This window comes from Polypterus senegalus, chromosome 15 (genome assembly GCF_016835505.1).
Source record: "Polypterus senegalus isolate Bchr_013 chromosome 15, ASM1683550v1, whole genome shotgun sequence".
Taxonomy (NCBI): domain Eukaryota; kingdom Metazoa; phylum Chordata; class Cladistia; order Polypteriformes; family Polypteridae; genus Polypterus; species Polypterus senegalus.
In genome coordinates, this window is record NC_053168.1 from 104,582,740 (window position 1) to 104,602,159 (window position 19,420).

Consider the following 19,420-nt stretch of genomic DNA (forward strand, 5'->3'; position numbering starts at 1 on the left):
GCTACATTTCATCTTAAAAATGATATTGTCATCATATGTAAATACACGCTTTATAAAGTGGCTCAGGTTGTGCAATATTATAACATTTCTACAAGGAGCACTTGATGGACGTGTGAGAGAAGTTTAATAGACAGCATGGCCAAGGCAGCGTGTGCTTGATGTCGATAATTTTTTTTCCAGTCAGCTGCTGTACAGCTGTGATTCCCCACTCAGATACAGTGATATAAATACTCCGAGGGGTGCAGTGAGAGTAATATGGAAAAAGTCGATCTGCTGTGGCAACCCCTAACGGGAGCAGCAGAAAGAAGAAGAAGAAGGTGCAGTGAGATTAACAACACTAAAGCAGCTATTGTATTTAGAATAGTTTGACCATTCTGTAAACCATTATATTGTTACTGGTTAATTACAATCAGATGCACTACAGTAAACTAATAAACAATATGCGGTTAATTTCAGGGTTGTGGAAGCAGGCCTGGCCACAGACAGGCAGACATGTTCATTTCACCCAACACACGTTTATTTACAATATATACAAAAGTCATAAGTGCCACACAAACCCCAGAAGTCCCCAAAGTCCTGGCCACAACAATGCCTTACTTTCTTTTCAGGCCGCCTCCTTGCCTCCTCCAGCAAGCTCAGTCCACTCCGCTTCAGACTCTCACCTCGACTGAAGGGAGGCAGCCCCTTTTATCCTCACCCGGATGTGCTCCAGGTGCAAAGAAAGGGTAACTACACAGAAACAATAGCACTGCTTTGATGCTGGGTGCCGCCAGTCTGCAAAACCGAGCGGAGAACTTGCGTGTTTTGCGGTATGAGCTACTTTGGAAATGTGTGTGGTTTTACGCCAAGTTTAGGTTTTATACATCACGATTTGAGCTTGGAAATGCTTGGAATTCCATTTCCATCACTCTTTTTCCCATACATTCCTTGTCTCTCCTTATCATATGTCCATCCCATTTCAACCTACTTTCCTGTACCTTCTTAAATACCTCTCCCACTTTTGTTACCCCCCCTGTTAGTCACATTTCTTATTCTGTCCTTTTTTGTAGATATTCTTTAGTCAGATTTTTTTCTTTCAGTTATGATTTCCCTTAGTTAACACATTTTATGGTTTTATGGTGCACTGTTTTCTTTTTTAGTGATTGAATTATTTATATTCATATTCATGTTTTCTGTTTTGAGTTCAGATGAACTCATGAGATCACTTTGATTGTACATTAGATTCCAATAACATTTCTTTTAATTATCCTTTCAGTCCATTTATGCTCTCACATCATAGCTTTACTGATTATGATTATTCTGTTTCTTTAATAATAATAATAATAATAATAATAATAATAATAATAATAATAATAATAATAATAATAATATGTGACCACTAGGGGGCATTGCTGCACCTGAAACCCCAGACACAAAAGCATGGACACAAGTCCCAGGTTCCAGTAAATGTTTATTATATTAAATTTCCTTAACAAAAGGTTTCTTTTGATATAATAACCCCAAGACAAGCACAATCATTATTCTTTTTCTTTTTCTCTTTCTCTTCTTCCTTCCTCCTGCACTCTTCCCAGGCAGGCTTTCTCCTTCTTCCACCAACTTGTCTGGATGAGGTAGAGCGACTCCTTTTATCAAAGATTCAAGTCAACTAGAATGCCCTGAAAGCACAGATCATAAATCTCCGCTGCACCCCGTGGTGGCACCCATAAAACCCAACAGGCCTGCTCCATGGCACGACTGTTCCCAGCATACCCTATGGCTATCCATTTGGGTACTGAGGCCCAGGAATGCTGCCGTCTAGTGTATGGAGTCCTCCACGATTGCTCCATTATATTGTCCACTAGGCCGGCTAATGTTCTTTTACCCACCCCTGGCAGGATGCTGACACACTTCACAAATTGTTGGCTCCTCATGCCAAACTCAAGGCAAAGATAGGAAGTGTCCTGACTTTCTTTTTCCCTGGCACTCCCAGCTAGATAATGGACTGGGACCGATCCTGGCAGGGATGCCAGCCCTGGCGTGCCATCCATGACAAATTATAATACATAGAATAATAATTGTTTTCTATAATAATGATAGTTTGTGTTCCAACTTTCCCAGTTACACTTTTTGGACATTTTAATCTTCTTGCCAATCTTAGAATTTGGTGAGCTTATTGTAGTAATTGTTTTCCTCCATTTCAAGGCTTTCCTTTGCTGTGTTTGCCATTCTCATTTTTTGTAATCTCAATTTCCTTGCCCATGTTCAATGATTTGTTTGCTCTGTTTCTTTGACTCAGTGACTTATTAATCTAATTCAGTTAATGTATACAATGACATGAGAGACTTTCTTTGTTTTTTTTTTGTGACAGACTGGAGAGTTGTCTGAGACTGAGTCCTGCCTTGGGTCAGATTCTACCAGGAGGGGCTGTAGCCCTCACAACCATAAATTGGATTAGCTGGGTTCAAGCAATGAATGAAGGTATGGTAAATAAAGAATTTGTTTTTCTATATACAATATCAGTTTTTATCGGTATTGTGGTCCATATTCCAGTGTCCTAGCCTTCAACTTACTACAACTCTATAAACTAAAGAAACTAATACATTGTATTTTCATTCCAATTACTTATGTACACTGATTGTATTGTTTTCCGCATTGATTCCAGACTTCTAATATTTTAAGCTTTGGTTTCTATTTGCAGGAGAGAACTTAACATCTATGGTAGTGGTTTCCAACCTTTTCTTTGCCCCTAGAAAATATTTGATTTATGGACATACCCCCTACAAAAGTAATATCACATTTGAAGAAGAAGTCAAATTTCTAATTTGTGAACCACAAATTGAGCCACATACAGTATTGCATACATATTGAACTCAAAAGGTTAAGCTTTTAACTCTGTAAATAAAATTTAAATATAAATTGAGCAATTTACCTTAATAAATCTCAATAATATTGTAAATGTATCCCTGGTGAAGTGTAGACAATTGATTGACAATCCATGGGTTGGGATATCTTGTGAAGATTAAGGCATCAGAATGAAATGACACACAATCAACGATGGGGGGTTTTGGGAGATTTAGAGAACCCCATGAAGAAATGGGTGCTGGCACACCATTAAGCAATGAAACAACAGTCAATGAAATTTATCCCCCAATAACACTTGAATTGCTGGTTAAAAACAAATTTCTCACAGAGTTTAACATGCTGTGCTGCTGCCAGGACCACCAACAGGAGAGATGGTCTGACTCTAAGCAGTAGGTGTTTCATCCAATTCAGTTCCCCTTGCCCCAGTTTAAAAAATGCCGATCAGGGCTTGCACAGAAATCAATACCATACCTCGCCTTTCTGTAAGGATAAATGCAAGGTCCAAATTTAGTTCTCTATACAAAAAGTTATTCGCCTTTATGAATGCTCTGAATGCAGCAAGGAACCCTTGAGAATGTAAATTTCACAGCTGACAAATTGTGTGTGCAAGCTTGATTCTTTTCATATTGTAGAACAGGAGTTATTACTAATAAATGACCTTAAAATAACAGCACTTTGCAAGACACTGATTGCAAAACGATAAAGTCAGACAACACATCTCACTCAATTTTGGTAAATCATGATGCAGCCTTCTCTTTGTTGCACTCTCTGAAATGCCATGGGCACCACAGATCTAAGAGAAGAAGATACACATACAGTATTATTTCTCTCTAATATAATAAAAAATCCTGGGATGAGACGTGACTTTTTCAAAGAGATACTTTCACATTCCACAAGACGAGACTTTGTACCAAGAGATTTAGCCGGAAATAAAAGACAAAGAGTAGATGACAAAGTAGAATGTCGTAAAGAATTCAAAAAACATTGGCATAATACACTTGCAGAGCAGGTTAAAGATAATGAAAGTACTAAAATTCGAAAGTCTCAAAAAAATGATAGTAAAGCGCATTTGCGTAAACAAGCGGAAATTACTACTCAGTGAAATAACGGAACAGCAAAAAGAGATAGAATATATTGTTCACATTTAAAGTTTAAGTCAGAGACTTGTAGATCGTCTAATTCATGTTGCCATCAAGGAAAAGTAGCGTTTCTTCCCAATGAAGAAGCATATCCATTAGAATTGAAAGATTTGTTGTTTGGTGAAAGTGAAATCCACATATGCGATTGGCACAGACGCAAATTGGCTGACATGTATTGCAGGCTCTGGGGGTTAGCAAGTGAAGAGAGAAGGGGACGAAGCCCCCAATTATTATCTAATAAAAACCTGCTTCTTTGATTCTGAATTTTAACCATTCATTCATCTATTTTCTATGCCCACCCTCTTCTGATGAGAATCACTGAACTTCTCATTGCAGCAACATGCACTCCCTGTAGGAGGCGCCAGTCCTTTACTGCCTGCACACATCATTATCATGTAAGTGCTACAGTGATGACTCTTTTTGTTTTTCTTCTTATATTATTTTTTCTTTTAATTCTATAATATGTTTTGAGTTGCTGCATTTTCTGTACTGATCCCATTTTTTTATTCTCCTCACACTGATCATTTTCCTCTGTTTATAGAGCCTACACTCTGCCCCTAGCAATGTTTCCATCTATTCATTTAGTTATTTGTTTTTGTATTTGATTGCCACTTGTTTTATTTATTTTTTTCCATTTGGTTCTTTTGACCCATGTCAGCTCACTAACCACCATTTACAACTGTCACAAATCATCAATTTGTCCAACTCAGCTCTTCTGTCTGATGAGCCAGCACTGTTTGTTGAAGTTAAACATAAGTTGAGGTATCCTTCTTGAAGTTAATTGAGTGCAGTTTGGATGGGTATTGTTTAACTCAGTAAATGAAATTATTCTAATGTTGCTTAAAACTAATTCCGCACACCATCTGCTGCTAAATAAAAGCGGTAATTAATTCACATATATCATTCTGTGTCTTTATATATATATATAGAGAGAGAGACATCATAGTTCAGGCTCTCGACTTGTGCTTATTTTAGTCTGACACTGAAGCATGAGGCAAGCTCATATTTTGCTCTTAGTCACCAGTGACAGTGCCATCTATTGGTGACACCAAGGACTAAACACAAATATGCAAGGATTCCAGGGACCCACTGGGTTGTTCATCTTGTGCCTAATTGGGTTTTTTCTTAAGATTTTCGAGCTTTCTCCCAGAGATGTAGAAGTAGAGTTTAAGGATGAGACTAAATTGCAATGATAATTGTTATTGTGGGTGTGAGCTTGAGCATGCTCTGTGATGGAATTGCATTCTTACACCCCATGGAAACAGGAAAGGGCTCCTGCTCCCATGATTTTAACATGGATAAGTGAATATTTTCCCATAGTGCTCCTCAACTCTGGAATTCTCTTCCCTCTCATATCCATCAACTAGACTCAATAACACATTTAAAAACTGCCCTCAAAACTTATCTTTTCAAACTGGCATACCAATTTTGAATTTAACAGTTACTGCCTGTTATCTTTGTATGTTTGCTACTACCTCTGTACCTTATTGCTATTTGATTTTATTGTCCTCTTTGTTTTTATATTTTATTAATGTTGTTTAATTTCTTTGTAAGGTGACCTTGAGTGTTAAGAAAGGTGACTATTAAATAAAATGTATTATTATTATTATTATTATTATTATTATTATTATTATTATTATTATTATTAATAATAATTCTTAAAATAGAAAGGTAGATAATTTTACAAAACACATTTAATTATGTTAAAATTGGTACATTATACTAGAACATTAGAACAATCTGGACGATAACAGGCTATTCAGCCCAATAAAACTCGCCAGTCCTAGCTACTTAATTTTTCCTAAAAAAACATCATGTTGAGTTTTGAAAGTCCCTAAAGCCTTACCATCTACCACGGTAGACTAAGCTACTTGATAGCTTATTCCAAGCGTCTGTGGTTCTCTGTGTAAAGAAAAACTTCCTAAGGTTTGTGCAAAATTTACCCTTAGCAAGTTTCTAACTGTGCCCCCTTGTTTCTGATTAACTCATTTTAAAATAACTGTCTTGATCCATTATACTAATTTCCTTCATAATTTGTAAACATTTCAATCGTGTCACTTCTTAATCTTCTTTCACTTAAACTGAAAAGGCTCAGCTCTTTTAAGCTTTCTTCTCTGGACCTTTTCTAGAGCTGCTATGTCATTTTTGTAGCCTGGAGACCAAAACTGCACACAGTACCCCAGATGAGGCCTCACCAGTGCATTACAGAGGTTGAGAATAACCTCCTTGTACTAAGGACTAACACTCCTAAATCCTTGTCATAAGGTGTACTCTCGATTTTCAGGCCTCCCATCGTGTACTCAAACCTAACATTTTTACTTCTGATGTTTAATACTTTACATTTACTGACAGTAAATTTCATCTGCTAAAAATCTGGCCAAGCTTCTGTGCCGTCCAAGTTCCTCTGTAATTATTTAATGGATTCCAGATTATCTGTCAATCCACCTATCTTGGTGTCATCTAGAAACTTAACCAGCTTGTTATTTATATTCCTAACCAAATCATCTATCTATCTATCTATCTATCTATCTATCTATCTATCTATCTATCTATCTATCTATCTATCTATCTATTTATTTATATATATATATATATATATATATATATATATATATATATATATATATATATATATACAGTGGGTACAGAAAGTATTCAGACCCCCTTCAATTTTACACTCTTTGTTATATTGTAGCCATCTGCTAAAATCATTTAAATTAATTTTTTCGCTCATTAATGTACACACAGCACCCCATATTGACAGACAAAAAAAAAGAATTTTTGAAATTGTTGCAGATTTATTAAAAAAGAAAAACTGAAATATCACATGGTCCTAAGTATTCAGACCTTTTGCTCAGTATTTAGTAGAAGCACCCTTTTGAGCTAATGCAGCCATGAGTCTTCTTGGGAAAGATGCAACAAGTTTTTCACACCTGGATTTGGGGATCCTCTGCCATTCGTCCTTGCAGATCCTCTCCAGTTCTGTCAGGTTGGATGGTAAACGTTGGTGGACAGCCATTTTTAGGTCTCTCCAGAGATGCTCAATTGGGTTTAAGTCAGGGCTCTGGCTGGGCCATTCAAGAACAGTCACAGAGTTGTTGTGAAGCCACTCCTTCGTTATTTTAGTTATGTGCTTAGGGTCATTGTCTTGTTGGAAGGTAAACCTTCGGACCAGTCTGAGGTTTGAATTTGAATGCGGATGAATTTTGTCGCATTCATCTCTAATGATTTTGCTTTATATATGGTAGTTACATTGAACTGAAATATATTTCTAAAACCACAGAATTCAATTTAGGCTCATAGCTGGCAACCGTCAATTCCAACAATGTAGGGTTCAAGTCAGGAACCATCTCTAACAGAGTTGTTTATTCACACATGCCCAACTTGGAGACACCTAACACAGCTATGTGGCATGTAGGAGAAGAACCCTCATAGACACTGGAAAAATACCTAAAAATACCACATGGTCAAGGACTGGAAATATAGGATCTGTGAAGCGGCAGTGCTAAGCACTGTGCCAAAATGCCACCCTGGCAGTTTAGTGTTATTTTCAAATATGGAAACTTTGTTAATTACAGTTTTGACTAAATCCTATAGTATAAGAAAATTTTATTATAGATGACTATCATAACTACGGTGGGTTGGCGCCCTGCCCAGGGTTTGTTTCCTGCCTTGCCCCCTGTGTTGGCTGGGATTGGCTACAGCAGACCCCGTGACCCTGTAGTTAGGATTCAGTGGGTTACAAAATGAATGGATGGATGGATGACTATTATAATAAAGGGTTTATTTTAAGCTGTCATTGGTGCTAAGTGCAAAGCAAATTGGTTGTAAATCAGTCATTGGGAGAGCTGGCCTGTATTATTGTTGGGAATTTAAGTTAATGTTAAATTTGATATGATGCAACATGAGATTGATGATGATGTGGTGTCAGTACTGAGATTTCATTGGCTGATGAGAAACCATAATTGAATACTCTGGGCTGTCACCGACATGGTTGGCTATTTACTAGTTTTAGAGCTGAAGCGCTGGTAGTGAACAAGTCAACGAGATGTCCATTGGATGGTGGTCTTACACATGAGAGTGACTCTTTACACATCGGATACTCGGATTGGCGCAGTAGTCTGCATGTAGCACATAGAAGCAGGTGATAGCATGCAAAGGTCAGAAGCTAGCATTAACAAGTAGGTGCTGTGCCAGTGTGTGCTGTTATTATAATCTCTGACTGATGTTGCTATGGGTGAGCTGACAGCACAGATAACAACTTCAGTCTCCTCTAGGCAGAGGCATTCAGATGGCCTAGAAAAGCTCAATTGTTTCTCATTTTGGTATAATGTTTGCTATATAGGAGTTACGTAAAATTAAGATAGCTGCCTTTTTATGATGTACAATAACTGATTAGCAAACTCAAAGGATGTGTAGCATCACCACCAGTGATCTTTCAAAGAGCCATACAGCATTTTCCTGGTGTAGATTGTTCAACAGCTACTTATCGTGGTGCCATGTTTACTGCCTACCTGCGTCATTACTGCTGTGCTGAGCAGGGAGGTTAAATGAGTCTCAATATGCTTGTTGGATGAAGGTCTCCTTATACCTCAGAGACTGGCTTTTCCATACGGTGCTAAATTTTAAAAAATTGCAATTCACCTTCTGGAAAGCCAACACTTTGAAGTCAGCATGTAAGATCATCTCACGGCCCTCAAATTCAGCTTCAGAAACTCTGCAATGGCACCCAGTAATATCTTTCTTCCCTATTCTCTCACCCTCCCTCTATTTCTCTTTCTCTCCCTCGTCTCTCAGTTTTCCTTTTTTCCAATTTTCAGCAGTCTTTTGAGAATTAAATAAAAAGCTGATTTTGAATTATCCTCTTTATCTTAATTATACATGACAGACTGCTCTAAACTAAAATGAATCGTTGAGATCAACACATTTATTTTAAATTAAAATCCTGCTAGTACAGAGGGATTCCTAATTACTTATGGTAATGCGCTCGCGATTGGGGAGGAGGGGGGAGGGCTCTAATTAAAAACCAAATTAATCCGTGCACACGAAGGCCTGACTATCGGCACAAGCGCTCCCCGCTCTCCCAGATGAAAGCTAAGCCGCAGTCTGGTAATTAATGTTATCTGCTCTCTGTTTTATTAACATGTGTCTTCATTGAATGGAAAAATTTAACTTTATTTTCATGTGGTCGATGGCCGAGCTGATAGCAGGGGAGAGAAAATAATTACTGAAGCAAAAAAGAAATCCTGTTTTCCGTCACCAAATAATAAGATTGGCTTTCTGTGCTCCCTCGAAAGCGCATCCGCTCCATGCTGCCAGTGCTTGCTGACTCCTCAGACTGAGCTGCACACTCTGGGCCTCCAGTTGCTCCCTCCAAACACACATTCAATAGGATTTTAGGGGAAATCAGATTCCAACCAAATGTTTTCTTTGCTGTCTTTTTCAGTTTTCTGTAATGGGATCAGGCTCAATATCTCAGGAGCTAGCAGTACCATGTCCCCCTTTAGATATTGTTATTCAAGAACTGTCCTTAGCCCCACTTGCTTTCCTTTTCAGACAAATTATATTCTGCCACCAGTTTCATGCCAAAGCCTTGTATCACTCATGCACATTCTTCCAATCTTTCCTAGCATCTCCACCTGCATTCTGTAAGACCACACCATCTTTAATGGTGATGCATTCCTTACAGATGTTCTTAACAACGTCTGTGGAAAGTTTGGTGCCCTGAACGACATACCTGCAAGGAAGTTCATACCTTCTCAAGAAGGACAGATACATTACTTGTGCAGTGCTGATGTGAGAAGAACCTTGTTGAATGTACACCCACACAAGGCTGCTAGACCAGACAACATACCTGGCCAAGTGCTCAGGGAATGTGCAAATCAGCTGATGCATATCTTTACAGGCATCTTCAATATTTCCCTAAGGCAGGCAGAAGTCCCCAAATGCTTCCCAACCACCTGTGCTAAAGAAGTCCTCTGTCTCTTGCCTTAATGACTGTTGCCTCATAGCACTCACACCTGTCAATATGAAGTGCTTGGAAAGGCTAGTCATGGGCCATTTGAAAGCCAGACTTCTCACATTGGGTTCTTCCAGAGGGGCTTAAAGTGGAGAAAGACAAACAAATTGTGATTGCATTCACTACACTGTTGGCACGCAGACTTATTCTGATAAACTGGAAGAACCCAAACTCTCCTCTTTTAAGTCAGTGGGAAACTGATGTGTTATATTATTTGAAATTGGAAAAAATCAAATACTCAGTTAGAGGATCCGTGCAGACTTTTTTCAAAACATGGCAGGATCTAATCAGCAATATTTTAAAATAAGCTTCATGAAGCACAGAGAATTTATTAATTTAGGTATGTTTACAAGCCTTAAATTTTATGCCGTTTGGCTTGCTCTCTCTCTTAGGGGTGGGGATCGATCTGTTCTTAACTCAGTTCTTCTTTTTGTAAAAACTTGATTGTTTTGTATTGATTGCAATAAAATTAATAAAAAAAAACTTCTCACATCAATTTACCTATCCCCTGAACCTTTTCATTGAATATGCTTTATCATCTACTCTTCACTTGGCCCTATCCCATATGACCAAAACAGACACTTATGCTATAATGCTCTTCATTGACTTCAGATCAACTTTCAACTCCATCATCTCTCAGAAGCTAATAGAGAAGTTAGATCCGCTAGGCTGTAACATTTTCCTGTCCATTTGGGTCCTGGACTTTCTGACAGAGAGGTGCCAGACAATCTCCAGTATCACCGTGCTGAGAACTGGTGCCCCTCAGGGTTGTGCACTCAGCCCAACTTCTGTTCACTCTGCTGACTCATAATTGTATTGCTGCGCGCAGCTTTTACACCATGATTAAGTTTGCAGATAGAGATGACTTAGCTTAAAGAATGGAAATATGACAATTTGCTGGCTGGTGCAAGTGTAACAGTTTGTCTCTTAATGTGGACAAGATGAAACAGATGATTATTGACTTCAGGAAGGCCTATAGTTTTCACTCCCTCTGCAGTGGAACTGGTCACGAGCACCAAATTCCTTGGTGTTTACCTGATAACTAACCTTGCTTGGTCAATTAACATCACCATCATAGCCAAGAAGACTCCACAACATCTCCACTTCCTTTGGCAGGTGAACAAGACTGCCATCCTCCATTCTCACCACATTCGACTGGGGCACCACTTGAGAGTGTTCTGACCAGCTGCATCACTGTCTGGTTTGAAAAACTGCAGTGTCTCTGACTGTAAGGTCCTACAATGGAAAGTGCACACTGCAGAAAAGATTGTTGGGTCCTCTCTGCCTTCCACTGAAGACATCTTTGTAAAACGTTGTATCCACAAAGCCAACAGCATTGTCATGGACCACTCCCATGGTGTCATTGTCCTTCTTCCATCTGGCAGAGGTGCTGTGTCATCCAAACCAGTATTGCCAGGTACTATAACAGGTTCTACTCCTTGGCTGTCTGGGCTCTGTGTTGCCCCCCTGCCCTCAGATCTGCCCCTAGTAGTGAATTTATATGCAGTACATTTGCTACACTTTTCACTACTGTTGCTTTTGTTATTAGTTTTACTGTTATTTGTTATTTATGTATTTCAAAATATTATTATCTATTCACTTACCTATCATTTATATTTAATTATGTATAGTTCTTTATCTGTGTTGCACTTGTCCTGTGTTTATGTATATTTTGCACAGAGGTCCTGGGAAACGTTATTTTGTGCCACTGTATGCTGCAATGCTGTGTATGAATAGTTTGACAATAAAGCTACTTCAATTGACTTGACTTAATTCTGCTAGTCAGACACTATTTTATCTTCCATGATCCAGCAAGTCAAACCCTGCACTACTGACTCAAGCATCACATCAGCCAAACTCAGTGTCTTCTATCCAGTGACCACTTACATTAATTCCTGCTCACAGAAGTCCAACTTTGCCCCTACTTCTAGCACTACCTCAGCAGTGAAACTGGGCCCTGCTCCCAAATCCTGCACCACCACACCAGCATTGAGCCAGTCAAATCATGCCTGTCAGTGCCAAGTCAGCCAAACTCTACCATTTCCCTAATCCCTGCAATGCCAAAGCAGAACAAGGATTCTCTGGACCATAACCTCAAGCATCATGCTAGTTCAATTCTATCCTGCCATAATTCTTCTAATCAAACTCCACTTCCTACCCACAAGACTCATGCCAGCTAAACTGTACCCTGCACTTCAGCATCAAACTAATTTCATCTTACTTTATCCCCAATAAACTTTCTTCCTATCAGCTTCAGCTTTTCCACTAATGTTCTTTGATTTCACCTTCTACCCTTTCAGTCAAACACTGCAATGCACCAAAATTTAATAACCCCACCAATCACCTTTTCAAATAAACACCCATCATGTAAACCTTTGCCACACACTCACAAGAATCACATCAGCCAAAACCTGACCTGCTCCACTGGTATTAAACCAATTGAAATATATTGCCATACACCATCCTGCCTGTCAAGCAATAAGCATCTGAGAACCTATCTAATCAAATCTCCTCCAGCATAATTGTTCAATCAAATTCAGCTGTTCCACCAGTTTCCTGCCAGGTAAACTCTGCCATCTACACACCCAGCATCCCAACAGTCATCAAATGTACCACCGCACCACATCAGCATCCAACTGGTTGTTTTTCTTTCTGGTTTGGTACTTGTAAATCCTGTAACAAGTGGGGTGAAGTCACACCTATTTTTTCCCTCTCACCTCCAGCTGATATATTTTGGCCACTTTTCCTATTTTTCCTGTGACCCTCTATGAATTTCACTGCCCTAAAATGAAACAGCCATTCACAACACTTTGTTGATGATGTGTAGGCCGACACATTTGACCACATTGCATTGTGAATAGAAAATTTGAACTTGTGCACCTTTAACCTTTCTTTACACTAAATGGGGCAAGTGCCCCAGTGACTCCTGTAAGAAAAGAAACATACACAGGAAAAGGTTTGCGGCACATCCAATGTAATGAAAATAAATGAAATTAAAATGGTACTATTCATATAATTGTAAAACTGTATCTTTTCAGATGGGAGTCCAATAAAATGAGTGAATTTCTGATCATATGGATTCCAAGCGGAAGGGGCGGGCCCAGGAGGGTGGATAACTGAAGTGCCATCAATCTTCCATTTTGTTGAGGGGCCACACCCTGGTTTGGTGGGTACTTACCATCCCCTTAAGATGCCACCCAAACACATGCCTGTAACAATTCTCAGAATGTTTTACTCTCCATGAAACAAGTGCACCTTCTGGTGGAAGTACTTTTCCCATCTAATTAAGGGGTGTCCATGCATTTTCTTGTCGTAAGTCCTTCTTACAGGCTTACAGAGTAACGGGGATTGTGGAAGACAAGTGAAAAAGAGAGTGCAGGCAGGGTGGAATGGGTGGAGAAGAGTGTCAGGAATAATTTGTGACAGACGAGTATCAGCAAGAGTGAAAGGGAAGGTCTACAGGATGGTAGTGAGACCAGTTATATTGGTTGAAGATGGTGGCACTGACCAGAAAAAGGGAAGGTTTATGGATGTGGTGAGAGAGGACATGCAGGTGATGGATGTAACAGAACAAGATGCAGAGGACAGAAAGATATGGAAGAAGATGATCTGCTGTGGCAACCCCTAACGGGAGCAGCCGAAAGAAAAAGAAGAAGTCTTCTTCTAAGTCTTTGTGACCAAAACACACCTATGTGCACAAATATACACAAATGTCACAATGACTTCTTCACAAGTGCATGCTGAGCTACAATAAAGCAGCTAACTGGGTATAGACCAGAGGTTTCTACTGTGTGATATACAGAACACTCAAATATGCAGTGAATGTGAAATTATATGAGCATGATTAACGCCTCCCATCAGCTGATTAAAGAAACTCTTATTAAAAATGATTTAATGCATGCAAATAAGATATAATGTAAGCACTAGTGATTCCCCATAGTCCACAAAGATGCAAATGCAGTGCTCAGCATTGCTTTATGGTCAAGGGAGATTGTCTTCTTGTCAAGAGAGTTTGCAAACACACCCATCTGCCTGCATGCCCTTGTTTTAAATGAATGCAAGGAAGGGCATATGAAGATAAAATAGCAGATAGCATCTAGACCTGCTGCACACTTTCCTTTTTACTTTTGTAATCTTTTTTACTTTAAGCACCATGGCATGCTAATTGTTGAGACAAACATTATATAAAATAAAAACAATTTATCATATTAATACTTAATGTTAATAAAAAATGTAATAGTATCCATGTTTGAAATATCATATATATTTAAATATGTTTTGTCATACCTGGGCCCCATCTTCCTGGCTCTGATGAGGTAAGCGACATTATTTCGGGATGAGAGAGGACACTGATGCTACCTGTACCATCTTTTTAGACAGGATTTCTGACAAGAAGACCAACAAGGACAAATAAATAAATAAATAATTCCCAGAGTTTGCCCCTTCCACTTTAAGAGCTGGCTTCCCCTGGAAGATGCCATTAATTAGGGTTCGAGCCTTCAACAAATACAGAGCTGCCGCTTACTGATCTTTTGTTAAAAACTTTTACAGGTTGAATGAAGTTACTATTCTTTTGACCAGAGCACTGTTCTGTTGGATTTCTTTTTTGGTTTGTCGATTAAACTGGGTAGCACAGCTGGTGCCAGGACCGTCCTCTTGTTGCCCTTGGTCTGGGGTCTGTTGCTCAGTTACAATGTACAACCCCAATTCCAATGAAGTTGGAACGTTGTGTAAAACGTAAATAAAAACAGAATACAATGATTTGCAAATCCTTTTCATCCTATATTCAATTGAATACACTACGAAGACAAGATACCTAATGTTCAAACTGATAAACTTTATTGTTGTTTTGCAAATCTTCACTCATTTTGAATTTGATGCCTGCAACACATTCCAAAAAAGCTGGGACTGCAGGCAGGCCAGTCTAGTACCCACACTCTTTTACTACAAAGCCATGCTGTTGTAACACATGCAGAACGTGGCTTCGCATTGTCCTGCTGAAATAAGCAGAGACGTCCTTGGATGGCAACATATGTTGCTTCAAAACCTGTATGTACCGTTCAGCATTAATGGTGCCTTCACAGATGTGCAAGTTACCCATGCAATGGGCACTAACATACCCCCATACCATCACAGATGCTGGCTTTTGAACTTTGTGCTGATAACAATCCGGATGGTCCTTTTCCTCTTTGGCCTGGAGGACACGACGTCAATGAATTCCAAAAACAATCTGAAATGTGGACTCGTCAGACCACAGCACACTTCTCCACTTTGCGTCAGTCCATCTCAGATGAGCTCGGCCCCAGAGAAGCTGGCGGCGTTTCTGGGTGTTGTTGATATATGGCTTTCACTTTGCATGGTAGAGTTTTAACTTGCACTTGTAGATGTAGCGACGAACTGTGTTAACTGACAATGGTTTTCTGAAGTATTCCTGAGCCCACATGGTAATATCCTTTACAGAATGATTTCGGTTTTTAATGCAGTGCCACCTGAGGGATCGAAGGTCATGGGCATCCAGTGTTGGTATTCGGCCTTGCCGCTTACGTGCAGAGATTTCTGCAGATTCTCTGAATCTTTTGGTGATATTATGGACAGTAGATGATGAAATCCCTAGATTCCTTGTAATTGTACGTTGAGAAATGTTGTTCTTAAACTGCTGGACTATTTGCCCATGCAGTTGTTCACAAAGTGGTGAACCTCGCCCCATCCTTGCTTGTGAATGACTGAGCCTTTTGTGGATGCTCCTTTTATACCCAATCATGACAAACACCTGTTTCCAATTAACCTGTTCACCTGTGGAATGTTCAAAACAGGTGTTTTTTGAACATTCCTCAACTTTCCCAGTCTTTTGCTGCCCCTGTCCCAGCTTTTTTGGAACGTGTTGCAGGCATCAAATTCAAAATGAGTGAAGATTTGCAAAACAACAATAAAGTTTATCAGTTTGAACATTAGGTATCTTTGTCTTCGTAGTGTATTCAATTGAATATGGGTTGAAAAGGATTTGCAAATCATTGTATTCTGTTTTTATTTACCTTTTACACAACGTCCCAACTTCATTGGAATTGGGGTTGTACATTGCTCAAAAAAATTGAGGGAAGACTAAAATCACACTTTGGATCTCATGAAGAAAATATTCAAGTGGAAAATCTTTACTAAGTAATACTGTGTAATTCATTGAGAACAAAATAATGTAACAATGGGAACTGAAATCACCAACCCACTCAGGGCTGGATTCAACATCACTCTCGAAAATCAAAGTCAAAAATTGGAATCACAGTCTGATCCATCTTCTATGAATTTCATCAGAGCAACTCATAATGTGACTCTGTAGTTTGCATGGCCCCACGTGCCTGTATGCTCTCCTGACAATGTCTGGACATGCCCCTGATATGACGATAGATGATGTCCTGGCTGATCTCCTCCCAGACCTGGATCAGGGCATCAGTGAGCTCCTGGACAATCTGTGGTGCAATTTGGCAATGTCAGATGCACCAATACATAATGTCCCAGAGGTTCTCAAATGGATTCAGTTCTGGAGAACGTGCAGGCCAGTCAATGGCATTAATATTTTTGTCATCCAGAACCTGCCTACACACATGAGGCCGAGCATTGTCCTGCACCAGGAGGAACCCAGGGACCACTGCACCAGTGTAAGCTCTTACAATGACTCTCAGGATTCCATCGTGGTACCTAACAGCATTCAGGGTACTGTTCAGTGCTGGATTAACTATATAAGTAAAGTAAGCACATGCTTAGGGCATCAAGGGTAAAGGGGGCACCACAAAAATTTTTCATGGCTGAATTTATCACATAAATTATTAAATTAATAAAATTTATAGCCATTTTCAAAATTTAATGAAAAATAAATAATGCTTCCCTTAACCTCCCTATGCTATCACTGTTCGTAGATGGCGCCTCACGTTTTTATCATTACTTGAAGAGAAAATGGCATCTGAAATTTTGCAAATTTTAACGTTTGGGGTCGATTTTAAAGGATTTTTTGAAATGTGTGGTTTTCATTTTGACATGAAAACCGTAGATTTACCATTTTTATTATTTAATTTATTTATAGCTTTTGTGTTCATTATTTAGCAAATCTTTTACACACATTCTTAATATAAGGTTTGAAGAATATTCTGTGAAAATTTTGTAACTAAATCTTTCTTATTAAAAAAGTTATCGATAATTTTATCCAATAGTAATCAGCTGTGCGACTTTCACTTTTACATAATTTAGTTTATGGATAATTCTTTTTTCTACTTCCTGCATAGAATTCATACAATCCTTCATACAGCACTTGTCAGTTCCTTCCCTCCCCCCACCTTAAAAACACATGGTTCAGCATCAGCAGTAAGCTGGGAATAAAAATGTCTGTATTATTCAGTTTATGAAATGCGTAACTGTGTTGAATGCCACATAATAATTCAAATAATAATTCAAATAATATATTCTTTTTATTTCTGTATTTAACAGATCCCAAGAACTAAGATGAAATGGGTTCAGTTAAGTGGAGCACAAAAACTAAAACTAAGTTATTGTTTAAATATTTTGAATTACTAGTGAAAGGGGACACCAAAATTACTTAGTGCTTAGGGCATCTAAGGGTCTTAATCCAGTCCTGGTACTGTTGCCTAGCACATGTCTGTGTGACCCTCCATGGACATGCATTCCCAGATCATCAACGACCCACAGACAAACCGGTCATGCTTAATGATGTTGTAGGCTTCATTACATTCATCACAGTGTCTTCATACTTTTTTATGTCTGTCACATGTGTTCAGTGTGAACCTGCTTTCATCTATGAAGAGAATGGGGCACCAATGGCGGAGCTGCCTTAGACAAGTAATAGAATACATTTAAAATTATTTGATATTTGATACCTCTTGCCTCACATGTACCATCTGTGTTCATCCTGCTTCTTTCTTTGGTATCCTTGTGAGTCTCAAACTCTCTTTCCCTGTGCTACCTCTCTTAGTCACATTCCTGTAAAGCAAGGTTTTCAGACTCTGTCATTTTGAGGCATGTTGCTCACCTCTAGTCTGCTTTGTGACTACCACCAATATTGGACAGGCCCTCATTACCCACTATGAAATCATTATTCATATCCTTGGAAATACTTCCCATGTTTAAAACTGACTCTCAGCGTCCCTGTTCCTCTCTTGCCCAGTGCCTCCTGTCTTGATTGCATCTGAAAGAGCAACCAAAGTGAAACTGACCATTAAGACCAGAGCCAGAATAATCAATCAGAGCAGTATGGGAATTGTACTTCAGTGCCAGCTGGAGACAGCTGTTGGAGGTAGGCTCCCCTGTCAGAGGGTAAGATCTGCCTAACTCGGAAGTGCTTCCTGGTTACAGCGCTGTTTTGCCAGATGTACACCTGGATCCAGGTTTAAACAGAGTCCTTCACCTACCCAAGGTGAGCCAGAGTCAGGAGTGGAGAAAGATGAGAAAGAAAGTGAATTGTTAAAAGGAAGAAGCCTAAAAGAAGGTATTTTGATTACTAAAAATAGTTTATTTGAACCCAGGACTTTTGTGATGCAGTTGTGTTAAGGGTTTGGGGCTTTGACAAGCTCCATACGTGCCACTGTATACATATACATATTACTACTGGGGTGATGTATAATGGCTGACCCTGCTTTATGACCCCCCCAAAGATCATAAATACAAAGTATATCAAATCAAAATAATATATATTGTGAAGGATGGCCGACCATATATTCCGGCCCACACCTCCAAGCCGCCAGATGGAGCCCTCCCAGCAGCATGGAGGTTCCCTGAATTCCAGCACGACCTCATGGACCTTGTAGTTTTTATAAACAGCCCTGCTGGATACCATGCTACCAGTGCTACGTACCCTATAACCCGGAAGTACATCCTGGTCACACGAGCAGTAGGAATGACGTACTTCCGAGGTGAAGAAAAGGACTTTTTATCTGACCCAGAAGTGTTAAGGAATCATGGATTGAAGGATGATAAACACTTCCGGGTCAGGAACTATATAAGAACTATATGGGAGAAAGGGTGGCTAAGTGTCTGGGCGAGGAGGATTGTGGATTAATTAAAGCATTATATGATTAGTGTGGAGTGGTGGGTGCTTGGTGCACGTAATTATTATAATAAAAATAATAATTATTGGACTTTTACCTGGTGTTTGGCATGGTACCAGGGAGCAATAGCGCCCCCTACTGCTACAATATATATATATATATACAGTATATATATATATATATATATATATATATATATATATATATATATATATATATATATATATATATATATATACTGCTCAAAAATGAAAGGAATACTTTTTAATCAGAGTATAGCATCAAGTTAATGAAACTTCTGGGATATTGATCTGGTCAGTTAAATAGCAGAGGGGGTTGTTAATCAGGCACACTAGAGGGGCAACAATGAGACA